The sequence below is a fragment of the Euprymna scolopes genome, chromosome 29 (assembly GCF_053919585.1).
Source record: "Euprymna scolopes isolate OS-2025 chromosome 29, ASM5391958v1, whole genome shotgun sequence".
Taxonomy (NCBI): Eukaryota; Metazoa; Mollusca; class Cephalopoda; order Sepiida; family Sepiolidae; genus Euprymna; species Euprymna scolopes.
In genome coordinates, this window is record NC_136510.1 from 37,966,826 (window position 1) to 37,979,659 (window position 12,834).

Consider the following 12,834-nt stretch of genomic DNA (forward strand, 5'->3'; position numbering starts at 1 on the left):
CTTGCTTGGTTCCCATATAATATCCGATGATTGGCCAGCATATGCAAACATCGATCAAATTGGAGGCGGAATCTACCTTCACTTATTTGTTATCCATCTTTGTGGATCCAGTCGATCCAGAGATCCACACCAAACACATTGAGAACACGTGGATGCGCGCTAAATGTAAATTATGCAGACAGTTTGACACATCCCAGTATCTTTTTCCATCCTATCTCGATGAATTTACTTTTCACAAGAGGTTTCGTAATTAGAACTTGTTTCTTGTTATGCTAAGGATTTGTAGCTGACACTTTCCCCCTCTAATATTGCGCTCTTGTTGTATATTCGTGATGTGAATAATAATGTGAACTACAAAATAAAATAATAGTTTGTTTTTATAGCTTTATTCAAGTCTTAATTTATGAACCTAAAATGCTCTTTATTTATCCTTTAAAAAAAAATTACAAGATCTTTCCAAAGATGTGGCACGAGGCTAAAGTGGTTATAGGGTGAGGGAGTTGAGGGTCGTCCACTTAGTCTATTCCCTTTCGCATTCACTCCATGGACCAAAACTACTTAAAATATCCCCAGATGGTATAATGTATTTACAATATGCATAATTTTTTCCCCTTATCTATTATATCTATAAAAGTGAGAATGTGTGTCCATGAGGACCACTCTCAACCTATATACTCAACAAATTTTTGATCTACAGACTTGAAATTTGGTATATAGGGTATTCAGACATGTGGAAAACATTTTTAATCCGGAAAAATGGCTGCTAAGAAGTCAAAATTAAAAAATTGATACCTGGGGGTTATAAAATTTTTATATTTTTCAACTGTTTCATGACTGCGTATGCGCGAATCGTTCACATGACAGTTTCCTTATGTTAAGAATAAGTAGGTTTTAAAACACTTTTTAAAAATGTGGCAAACTGGCCTTATGGTTATCGTACTAAACTCACTGTTTTGGGGGTTTAGTTTCGATCTCAGCTCGAATATCATTTATTTATTTATTTATTTTACTTACAAGAAGTACCAGTTTTAAAAAATGCATACTACTCGCATGCACATCATTTTTTTTTAATTTTTTTAAGGAATTTAACGTTATGTTGAATACCGGGCAACGCCGGGTACATCTGCTAGTATACATATAAAATTAAAAATATAAAACAGTAAATGTTCTTTGGTTATAACTTTAAAAGTTCTTTGGAAGAAAATCAGTTCTTGAAAATGCTAACATGCATTTTTACCGAAAAGTAAAGCTTAAAACCTCGCATAGAAGGCAAGAAAATGTCTCGTGTAAAATAATTTAAATCTCCAACTGCAAATTAGCCGGTTGGAGGGGGGGGGAGAAGGAAATATTTAAAATAAAACAAAACATTTTTTTTTTCTTCTTAAAACAGTCCAATGCAAACAGGAGGAAATAAAGCAACAATTGACAAATAAATTTCTCGTTAATTTCAAAGCATATATTAAGGGCAGGGGGTTCTTAACATAAGGAACTATATAATATGATCACCGGTTTGCGGTGACTCGTTCCCCTGTAAACTTTGTGATCAAACACGAAATATAATTTCATGTTTATATCGCTCGTTTCCCTACCATTTTGATCTCTTGTTTTTTGGACTAATTTTAGAAGAAAAAAAAAATTGAACAAAAGAAAAACCCTTTTTATCATTCGTGGATTTTTTTTCTTTTCTTTTCTTTTTTTTTTTTGCAAAAGGTAAGTTGGGAAAACGATAACAGAAGTTATTTTTGTTTGCTTAAATTATTTGGCTATGAGCATCAAAACATTATGCAATAAGAAAATTTAGGGAGCTTCTTCGTTATAATAGCGAAATTTGAAAGTCGAAAAAATGAGTTTCCATCAAAAAGCAATGTTATCTACTTAATTGCCGTGTCGCAATTAGTTTAATATTACTTCATTATTACATAAACCATGTGCTTTGAAATTTTCGTCAATCACAGTCCGCCATTACTTGCAACAAGACGGACTGGGTTACTTCCCCAGACTTCATTCTGTTTATTTATGTATAAATTTGAAATTTATTTCGAAAACTATTTTCATAATTAATTTTCTATCTATTATTTTTCGTAATTTTGGGAAATGCTACTAAAGTCGAGGTGGCAATTAAGTAGATACCATTGGTTTGGCAAATGTGTAGTTTAGCGGCGTAAATTATTTGACTGACAAAAAATTATAAATATTATTTATCTTTTTATATAAAACACATTATTAGACCCTAAGACTGAAATAAAGCTCGAAAATTTTTTTTAATTTTTGATTATTTTTTCATCATTTTTTAATAGACTAAATATACAATAATCGAGGCCATAGCAGTGTCAGAAACCGATTTTAAGAATGCCTGAAAAACAAATTGAATAATTCGACCTCCTATTTCTACAAGCTTATAACTACTTGACAAATGTAATTCAAACCCTCATTTTTTTTTCAATTAAAGGAGCAAAGACCAACTTTAAAATAAAATAACAGGTTTAATAGCAAATTATGCAATACTTGTTTTTAAATCGGCTTTCTTTAAAAAAGATTTGAAGAAAACCACAAACTTTTTCTTCCTTCGAGTATAAAAAAATCAATATAAATTCCAAGAAATCACTTATGTAAAAAAACAAAAAACAATTCAGTGTGTAGTCCCATTCTTCATTAAGAATTTATTCATATCTATATTTTAAATTCCATTTATTTTTTAAATAAAAGAATTTTTTAAACTACTATTTGAAAAACGCGCTATCATGGAAGCATTTTTTGAAAAACCGGAAGTAATCTTTCTCCTTGTTTTGAACAAAAGGACATAAAAACAACATATTCGCGTTAGGCATGTAGCCTTGTACCTGGAGAAATATGTGTTCCCATAGTTTAAAAATAGTCAAATTTTACTCATATGATTATTCCTTTAAAAAAAAAAAACACTCCAGGAATTTTTTGTTTTCTTTTCTCAAAGAAATACATAAATTTTTGATTTATTATAGTTTCATTCTTTTTTGTCGAGTGAATTTTTTTTTTTTAATATCTAAAAAAAAAAAAAAAATATTGAATGAAATGGAAAAAAAATTGTTGTTATCGTCCATTACTTACTGGACAATATAAGCAGAACATAGGCTTCTAATTAATTAAAAAAAAAAATAATAATCAACGTGGCTTAAAAAAAGAGGGTTTTACACTTTAGACTTTAGGTAAATTTCCAAAAAATACTTTTTTTTGTTTTAATTTACAATATATTATTTATTGATCTTTTATCTTCAATTTGTGATATATAAAACTTTGGTACATTAATTAATTATTTAAATTTAAATAGACATTTCAAAATGGGGGGGGATTTAAAAAAACGTTTGTCTAAAATATTATATTCAGTTTATTGGAAAGAGCATAAAATTTCACATTGACCCTGAAAATATCGTAAAAATTGAATCAATAGAAAAATTTTGATAGATTTTTGAAGTTTAAAAATTGAAAATATTTAACTCGTAAAATTCAATTGATTTCATTGCATAAAAAAAAATGGCTGCATGAAAGCGCGCCGGCACTTTGTAAACTCTGTTTTTTAAAAAATAAAAAATATTTCTATTATTTTTTATACAACTTTAATAGTTTATTTTGGAAGTATATTCCATAAAGAAAATAAACAACTCACGTATAAAAGAGAAATTACAAGTTTTTTATATCTTATTCGCAGTTTTGTGTTAGGAGTGTCAAAAATTACCCCAAAATTCTGATACTCCTATCGAGGCCACCATATCGTTTTTAAAATTTGGCCTTTCTCAGGTTTTACAGATTGGCCTTTTTAAGGCTAAATTTGGCCTTTTTTATGTTCTTTCATGAACTATTTTTTTGGCTGCCATATTTTTTGTAATGAAAGAGCATAAAAAAGGCCAAATTTGGCCTTAAAAAGTCCAATCTGTCAAACCTTAGAAAAGCCAAATTTTTAGTCTCATAAAAAATGATGAAAAATAATAAAAATAATTTTTTTTCTGCTTTTAATCCAGCCTTTGGGTCCAATAATGTGTCTTATATAAAAAATAGTTTTTATAAATTTTTATCAAATAATTTACGCCGCTAAACTATACATTTACCATTGGTTTTCCATGAAATGCAATATTCCCATTGTCAAATTTTGCTATTATAACGAAGAAGGCGATAAAAATGGTTTTATCTTTGAACTATGAATGTTTTGAAGTTAAAACCAATGTATTATTATATAGTGTTGTAAAAAAAAAAAAAAAAAAAAAAAAAGTTAACACTGTACATAACTGGCTTGAAGAAGTGAGGTTGTGAAAAAAAATTACTTCCTTCGCGACCCTCTTTTCGGGTCTCTTAACTACAAGTAACAAATAAAAAAAAAAGTTTTGGTAGGTGAGTATGAGGATCGAACCCAAACCCTTGAGGCAAAATTGGAAATTAAAGTGTGAGAAAAAATTGTGCGACGTTAACTATTGGGCCACCACGACATACGACGGAAACACGTTTGAATTTATTTATTTAAGTATTGACATGTGGCCTAATTAATGAGGTCAAATAGAAGTCACGCAGTTAACTTGCGTTTGTTTACCCAACTTTGACTGGTTTTTTCCCCACCAGATGTTGGGGAGGGGGAAAGCAGCTCCCCGTTGTCCAGATTGATTAGCAATTGTCTGATATGAGAGAAGTTTGTCCCCACATTGATCAAAGCTGATTGCTTCTGGATGTTTCCTGGCACGATGTCGAGAACACATAGTTTGAATTTTTAGTTTCACTTTATTTATACTAAAAAGCAGGAAAAACAGTCGACAGAGCAAAATAGCGCAAATCTCATAAAAGTCGACGTAAATAAATGTAGAGGCAACTCACGTTCCCAAATCCTAGATATTATTATCTAGCGGGTATATAAATAGTTGTAAGCGATCGTAACCCCCCCCCCCCCCGTCCCAGGAGCGTGTGCAAAAGAAGCGTTTGTGATACATAGACAAAATGGTCATACACATTTTGCCTTTTATATATATAGACTAACGGGGGGTATCCAGCGATGCCCAGGTTTTTTGAGGTGCGTGTGGTTTTGGGTAAATCAAACTAAACTAAAATAAAAAAAAAAAAGTTTTGGTAGGTGAGTATGAGGATCGAACCCGAACCCTTGAGGCAAAGTTGGAAATTAAAGTGTGAAAAAAAAGGCGTACGACATTAACCACTGGGCCATGGAGACATACAAGAGAAATGTTTGAATTTATTTATTTGACTATTGACAGGTGGCAGCAATAAAAGTTAACTCTGCTGCTTCCATTTGACCTAATTATTGAGGTCAAATAGAAGTCACGCAGTTAACTTGGGTTTGTTTACCAAACTTTGATTGTTTTTTTTCCCCAAGATGTTGGGGAGGGGGCCCCATTGTCCAGATTGAATAGCAATTGTCTGATATGAGAGGAGTTTGGCCCCACATTGATCAAAGCTGATTCTTGACTTTCCCGGCGCGATGCCGAGAATGATGGTTAGCCTTTGAATTAGTTTTGCTTTTTATACGAAAAAGCCGAAGCAACATGCAAGAAGCCAAAATAGCAATAATTTTGTAAAAGTTGATGTAAATAAATCGAGACACAACGCGCTTTCCCAAATCCTAGATATCATTATCTACGGCCTATATAAACACTTGTAAGATCGTTACCCCCCGGGACCGTGTGTGAGAAAAGCCTTTGCGAGACATACACGAAATGGTCACACACATTTTGGCTTTTATATATATATAGATGGTATATTAGCAATATTGGGCTCACTAAAAGAAAATTATTAATTTATTTTCCAAAGATTTAAAAGTAGTGTTATTTTCCAAAATAATGAAAATATATAGTTCTTTTTTTTTTCTAATCTGAAAGAATAATTATTAACACATTCAACAAATTTCACACTTCAAAACACAAAAGATGAAAAATTTCACACTTCAAAACACAAAAGATGGAAAATTAAACACATTCGAAATTCGGATTTTCAACCTTAAAAACTGATATGTGAACTGTTGGTTTTTTTTTTTATTATTATTTATAATCTTCACCCTCCTCACAATACAATATATTTTGTTCAGTTTCGGCTGATTATTTTAAGCATATTTGTACCCACAAATAAAGAAGGGGGGATTGTAGTGGAAAAATATATATAAATATCGATTATGAAAAAAGAAATATACTGTTAGAAATTTGGTCACTTAATAATCGGTTAAAATTTCATTGATTGGATAATCACTTGATTTTTGGTAGATTTTTAAAGAGAGACTGTCAAAAAAATACTTAGTCTCCTTCCGTTTTGGCCATGCAAAAAAAAAAAACTAGTCTTTACTTGGAAAATATATTTTGGAAGTTTACATGAAAAATAGTCTTTACTTTTAAGTGTTTTTCTTTTTAAATGATGACGTTTTTACTGTTTATGAATATTTAAAGAAAAATAATTGCTAAACATTTATTAATAAAAAAAATGGGTGCTAGTGCACTTATGATCCGCGCTATAGTTTAAATCGTATTTCTAAGTTTAATTAAAGTTTAATGTTTTTTTTTATTCAATTGTAAGGTTAAAGTAGAGAATAGGTACAAAACACCCTCCCCATGTTAAGAATGGCTTAACCTTACAATTGAATAAAAAAACATTACACTTTAATTAAACTTAGAAATACGATTTAAACTATAGCGCGGATCCGGATCATAAGTGCACTAGCACCCATTTTTTTATTAATAAATGTTTAGTAATTATTTTTCTTTTAATATTCATAAACAGTAAAAACGTCGTCATTTAAAAATAAAATGCTATTTAAAAAAAAAAAAGAAAAGGTCGATAAAAGTGATAAAAAACAAAGGCGATAAATGTCCTTTGCTTATGCGTAGGGAGAAGTCAGTGTTTTTTTTATGGTGTTCGGCAGGGAACTCAAATCGCGACCAGTACCAAATCTTTTTATAATTTTTATTTTTATTAAATAAAAACGCACTCAGAAAGACACCCATTTATTTAAATGTCTTTTATTAAAAAAAAAAATCTTGCTCGCGAATATTCGTCAAAAGTTTATATTTAAAAATATTATGTAAAAAATATATTAATTGTGGCTGAAATGTTTTAAAGAATAATTAAATAAATATTGAATTGTCTTAAAAACGCATACAGACCCCCCCTCCGTCCAAAAAAAAACACACGGTAGATAAAAATCAATCTTGATCGAAAAAATCCGACACAGAAAGACACCCATTTATTTAAATATCTTTTATTTATTAAATACGTTCGTTTTGTTACTTACTTACAAAAAATGTTTTGTAAATATATATTTTTTCATTTAAATCTTCAAAAGTTTTGTAAATATATTTAAAAAAAAAAATTGTTGGCGAATATTCGAGCATGTTTGCTATTTGACGTGTTTACAAACACCCGACGCCATGTGCTTGTGCCAATGTCAAGGTCGAATCACCGGTGTTAGTTGAATTGTACGCTTTTCACCGCCAGGCGGCGTTGTCTGCTACAGGGTATCTATTCTTTACTTGATCCCAACTATATATTAGTAGAAATGTGTATAAATATTGAGCAAATTATCAAAATTGAGATTTTTAGTCGCGTGCAAACTACTCTATAAGTCACTTCATCAGACCATCGGTCGGTCGATCTGTCAGTCGGTCCGTAACACTTTTGTGCTTGGCCTTTTTGGTTAAGATCAAAGGTCTGTTGTTAATAGATGCTGTTCTTAGCTTTTTAAGCTTTTCTTGGCCTTTTGGCCAAGATCAAAGTACAGTATCTTTTCTTACTACATGCTGTACTTATTGTGATATAAAGTGGGGGATCACTTTTCTGTATTAATTTAATGTAAAATGATCACCAACTTTACAACCAGTCAGTCTCAAATCCATTCAAGTCATTCTCCAGATCATTCAAGTAGTTTTTGAAGGATTCCAGTTATTTTTTAAGCATTCAAGTCATTCTTAAGGTCATTCAATTCATCCTTAAGTTCATTAAAGTCATTCTAAGTCATTTACTTTTTATTTATTTAAGTCATTTCAGTCCATTTTTCGATCATTTTAGTTTATTTGTAAGAATTTCATGTTAATCCTACATTCACGCATTCATTCATCACACGAGAGCACGCGACTAATGGCTATCGGCCTTGTTTTTAGTAGTGTACAGCAGACAAAGAGTGATTTCTTTTTTTTTGCATTATTCCACGTTTCAAATGCAAGACAATTGTATTTATTTTAAACACAAGATCTTCCCTTAACATGATACATGACAACTATATTTTAATAGAAATGTGTACATAATAAACATTGAGTAAACTAGCAGGACCTGTGGAAATTCCGCAGAATGAGAAATATATATTTAATCAATAAATGTTTGGATAAAGCTAGTATTTTTATGGATAGCACAAAAAAATTAAAAATATTTTTTTAGACAGAAAAACCAATAATATGAAGCAAATATGAGTTTATCATTTCTGTCAAAATAGTGTCCATGATATTTTAAATATAGAACTGACTCAAAATGAGATGAATTAATAAGTACTAATAAATACCCATAACGTAATATTATGCTACATAGTTCAATACAAATAATAAAATCACATTTTAAGAGACAATCTTTAATTTACTCTTTCAGTCCAGCACTTCCACATGATGTTCTTTTTTGCCCCGTTTCTTTTGAATATTCCCTTTTTATGTAATGTTTTACTAACTTTTTTCTTCAGTGAAGAACCAGTGCATGTCCAAATTACTACAAGTTCCATTTTTATTCAATCACAACAATGATCATACATTATTATAATGATATTCCTAACCAGTCTACATCAAAGATAATCACTCTCATATTCTTGTCCGTGGTTGCCAGATTGGGCTTCTTAAGCTAAATTTCCTCCATTTGTCTTTTTCCTTTTTATAGCAGTTTGGCCTTTTAAAATTGTATTAGACCTTTTTCAAAATGTAATGTATAGACAAAGGAAGAAACAAGCAACATATTATATAGATTGGGATTTTTCTGTTATCTGCCATCGACCAAAACAATGACATATTTTGACTATTCGGTTGTCAGATGGGGTTGTCTGTTTGAGTAAATGATACAGATTCCATCTTCATTTTACTGGCAATAAATATATTTGGTTCCTCATCGTCTCACTTGAAATGATTTTTGTGTTTGAGAAATTCACAGATGGCCAACATATGAACTGTCATGTTAAAAGAAAGAAAGATATGTTTTTTTTATATCCGTGATTTATCTTCTTTATTAAATCATTTTAATTACCGTTGATATTGACTAAACTATTGAATATATACGGGCAATACTTTTCATGCCATAGCTACACTTTTAGTAAGAGCATAATTCCAGTTTGTCTTTGCTAACCGTTTACTTAGATCTGTAATAACTTCTTATTCTCAGTACTAAACTGATCTGTTGTCTACTTCTTTCACTTTTGCAAGTTGAAAGATCTAAATTGGAATTAACACTGCGAGTGAACAAAACAAGCATTTTACCATTTTATTGTGTCCACATAAATGTTTAAAAGAAAAAACCTATTATCATATTAGTCATATTATTTTTTTGTTCCATATTGGTGCACATATGTAAATTTCCAAAATCACATGCAAGGCTTCATTTCTGAGAAAATCTTGAGTTCCTGAGGTCAAAAAACTTACCTGAATAAAATTTCAGAGTCACATCATGTTCCAAACTGACGTCTTGCATGGTATATGCAAAACAGAAAACGTTTTAAATTGGAAACTGCTTGGAGTTAGATGCCCAACTTTTTAGGATTTTTTAGTTTTTAATTATCCCATGTAAATTACAATAAAATCTAAAGATATGGAATTTAAAATCCTAAATTTCTGTATAATTTAACATAAAATTGCTTATAATTATATTTATATCCTGTCACATAGCGCATTATGTGATGAGATGAAGCACAAATATATTTTGCTTACAGATTGTTCATGCGATAACAAATTTGCAAATCTTTTCCTACGCATAGTGACTAGCAATGAAATTACACATAAATTAATAATTAGTCTTATTTTATGTTGTGAAGTCTTACTCTTGCAACCATTGTCTTTTTAACCATTGAATTCACAAGTGGTCCACAGCTGTATGTATATCCTGGTCAGGAGAGATGACAACGTTAAGTTTTTTGCAGAAAGGTGTCAGTGCCCTCTTATATACAACGCATTGTATTCCCAAATGGTCACCCATCTGGTACAGATCAGACTCAATGTTTTACGTTTTTCAGATGCCAACCAATATTTCATCTACTGACTTAGTTGTTAGTAGTAGTGATTACCTATGATCACAGCAACAAGAGTTCATCGTTTACGATTTTGAATGTTTGGTTTTTAAGCATGGCACTAATTGGTTCAAGCATTCAACTAGTTTTTTAGGGCTTGTCTAATCAGTGACCATTTCTCAGGCGAATTGAGCATGTGATAGAAGTGAACATACTGCCAACTTCCTCTTTTCAGTCTGGGAGACCAAAGGAAATTGACTCATCCCACAGAACTTCTTCCAACTGCAATCTTCTCACTTTGGGTGCATCCTTGCCACGCCCCTCTGGTCTTGGGGTTCGACAAGAAACACCATGAACTCAACATGGCTAACCCTAACCTATAGCTGCACATTTTTAAATGTACTTCATTACTAACGCTCTCCTCATTTCCATTCGTCTTTTATTAACAAATTAATAATCAATAAAGTTTTAAATGTTAGTATGTTATAGGTGAAACAATGATGGCTGCATGCTCAAATGTATTTATTATTAAGACATTTTGATGTCGGTGTAAAACTGAAAAAAAATATTGTGAAACTTGTGGATTTTTGAATAAAAAAAAAAGTTGAAAAGTACACTTGAGAAATCATCTGCATCCTGTAAAGTTATGAAAAGTAATTTATTTCTTGATTTATATCGTTCATGAAATGTTTATTTTAGTTAAAAAGTACAGATGAGAAATCATGTTTACATTTCATAAAGCTAATGAATCAGAAAATTTATATATTGAGTTATGAAAAATAAATTATTTATATAAGAACACACACACACACACACACATAAATATATTGAGAAATTTTTATTTTATTTTAACAGATGTTCCAGCTATCACAAATTTTAACCGATGTATTGATCAAGTTTGAACAGAGGAAATAGAAACCTTTGATGCAAAAAAAAAAACGAAAATAAGAAAAATGAAATGCTTAGCTGAAAACGTAAATAAAATAAGGGAAATGTGAGATATTATGTTAAATGGAATGTGTGAAATATTTCCATTTCTTTTTGAAAATTGAGGCTGAAAAAGAAAAAAACAACATAATTATCTTGTGTTAGACTAACATTTTTACTTTAAGAATTTTGGACCAAATGCTCTTATTATCATTGGTAAAATTTAGAGAAAAGAAAAAAAGGGTGGAAATAAGTAATATGTGATAATAAAAAAAGTTTTAAAAAAATGAGAGAATAAAAATAAAATGTGGAGAATGAAAACGAAAGCAAACTATGAACTGGAAAAATATAGGGAGATGTGTGTAGGTCAGGAGATTACGCTTATTTGGTCACATTAAAAGAATGGATGACTATGAACGTGACAAATATTTACATTTCCTTTTGGTTGAATGGTTTTCGAGAACTGAAAGGAAGAAAAGACAAAATGAATACTCATCAAAAGCTAGAAAGCCCATGTGTGGGACTAATTTTTTTTTATTTTTGCAAAAATGTAGATACAAACTAGAAAGAAATATAACTACATTACATGTATCTCTTCCTTTTTATACAATTCAGAAGTTTAAATATAATGTGAACAGACTGCTCAACTGCCCATATGCTTCAAGATAGTTCCAAGTGGCAATATGCCTTGTTATGGGTGAAAAAAGAGTATAATAATCCGCTAATAAGTGTCGGACTAAGGAATACCCATCAAAAGCTAAAAAATCCCATGTGTCGACATTTTTTTAAAAACTTTGCAAAGATGCAGATACAATCTGGAAAGAAACCGTATAACTGTGTCACATGTAACTCTTCTTTTCTGTATCAGTCACATCTGAAGCGGCATGCACTAACACACACTGGAGAAAAACCATATTCTTGTGAAGTGTGTGGCTTTTTATTTTCACTTAAATCCAACTTGGTGCGTCATATACGAACACACACTGGAGAGAAACCCTTTTCCTGTGAGGTGTGTGACTCTTCCTTCTCTGTCAAGTCAACTTTGGTGAGCCACCTGAGAACACACACTGGAGAGAAACCATTTTCTTGTGAAGTTTGCAACTCTTCATTCTCACTGAAGTCAACATTAGTTCAGCATAAGCGGACACATACTGGAGAAAGACCCTATTTTTGTGAGCTGTGTGGCTCGTCTTTTTCCTATCATTCGCATTTGCGCGTGCATAAAAGAATACACACTGGAGAGAAGCCATACACTTGCGATGTGTGTGGATCTTGTTTTTCAAGGAAGTCCACACTAGTTCAGCATATGCGCAGACATACACGATAGGATTCTTGTAAAAAAAAAATTTCCACTTCATTTTTAACCAAATCTTATTTGAAGTCAAAGAAAATAATACCTGTGTGCTCATATTGCTATTTAGAATATACAAGAACTTAAATGTCAATAAAGTGTATGGCTCTTGTAAAATGTGATTATTGTTTTCATTTAGATAACAGAAATATATTTTTCATTGAAAAAAATAGCCAGGGTTTGTACAAAAAAAAAATGACAAAAGTTTTGTTTGGCACTTTCCGGCATTTTATGTAAACTGACCAGTAAATTCGTAAACTTGTGACATGTGAGTCTCTGGGAACTAACTAAATTGAAAGAAAGGTGGATTATCTTTATGAAATCAGTGGGTTAGAATTTTCAGTTACAAACGTAC

The 12,834-nt window shown here is 31.0% G+C and overlaps 1 long non-coding RNA gene across 1 annotated transcript; it reads left to right on the forward strand.

Moving 5' to 3' along the window:
- The first annotated feature begins 1,517 nt into the window (after positions 1-1,517).
- LOC145252600 (uncharacterized) lies at positions 1,518-12,596 on the forward strand. Its single transcript, XR_013863628.1, has 2 exons — positions 1,518-1,710; positions 11,057-12,596. It is a non-coding gene; the product is annotated as an uncharacterized LOC145252600 (long non-coding RNA).
- Positions 12,597-12,834: the final 238 nt, after the last annotated feature.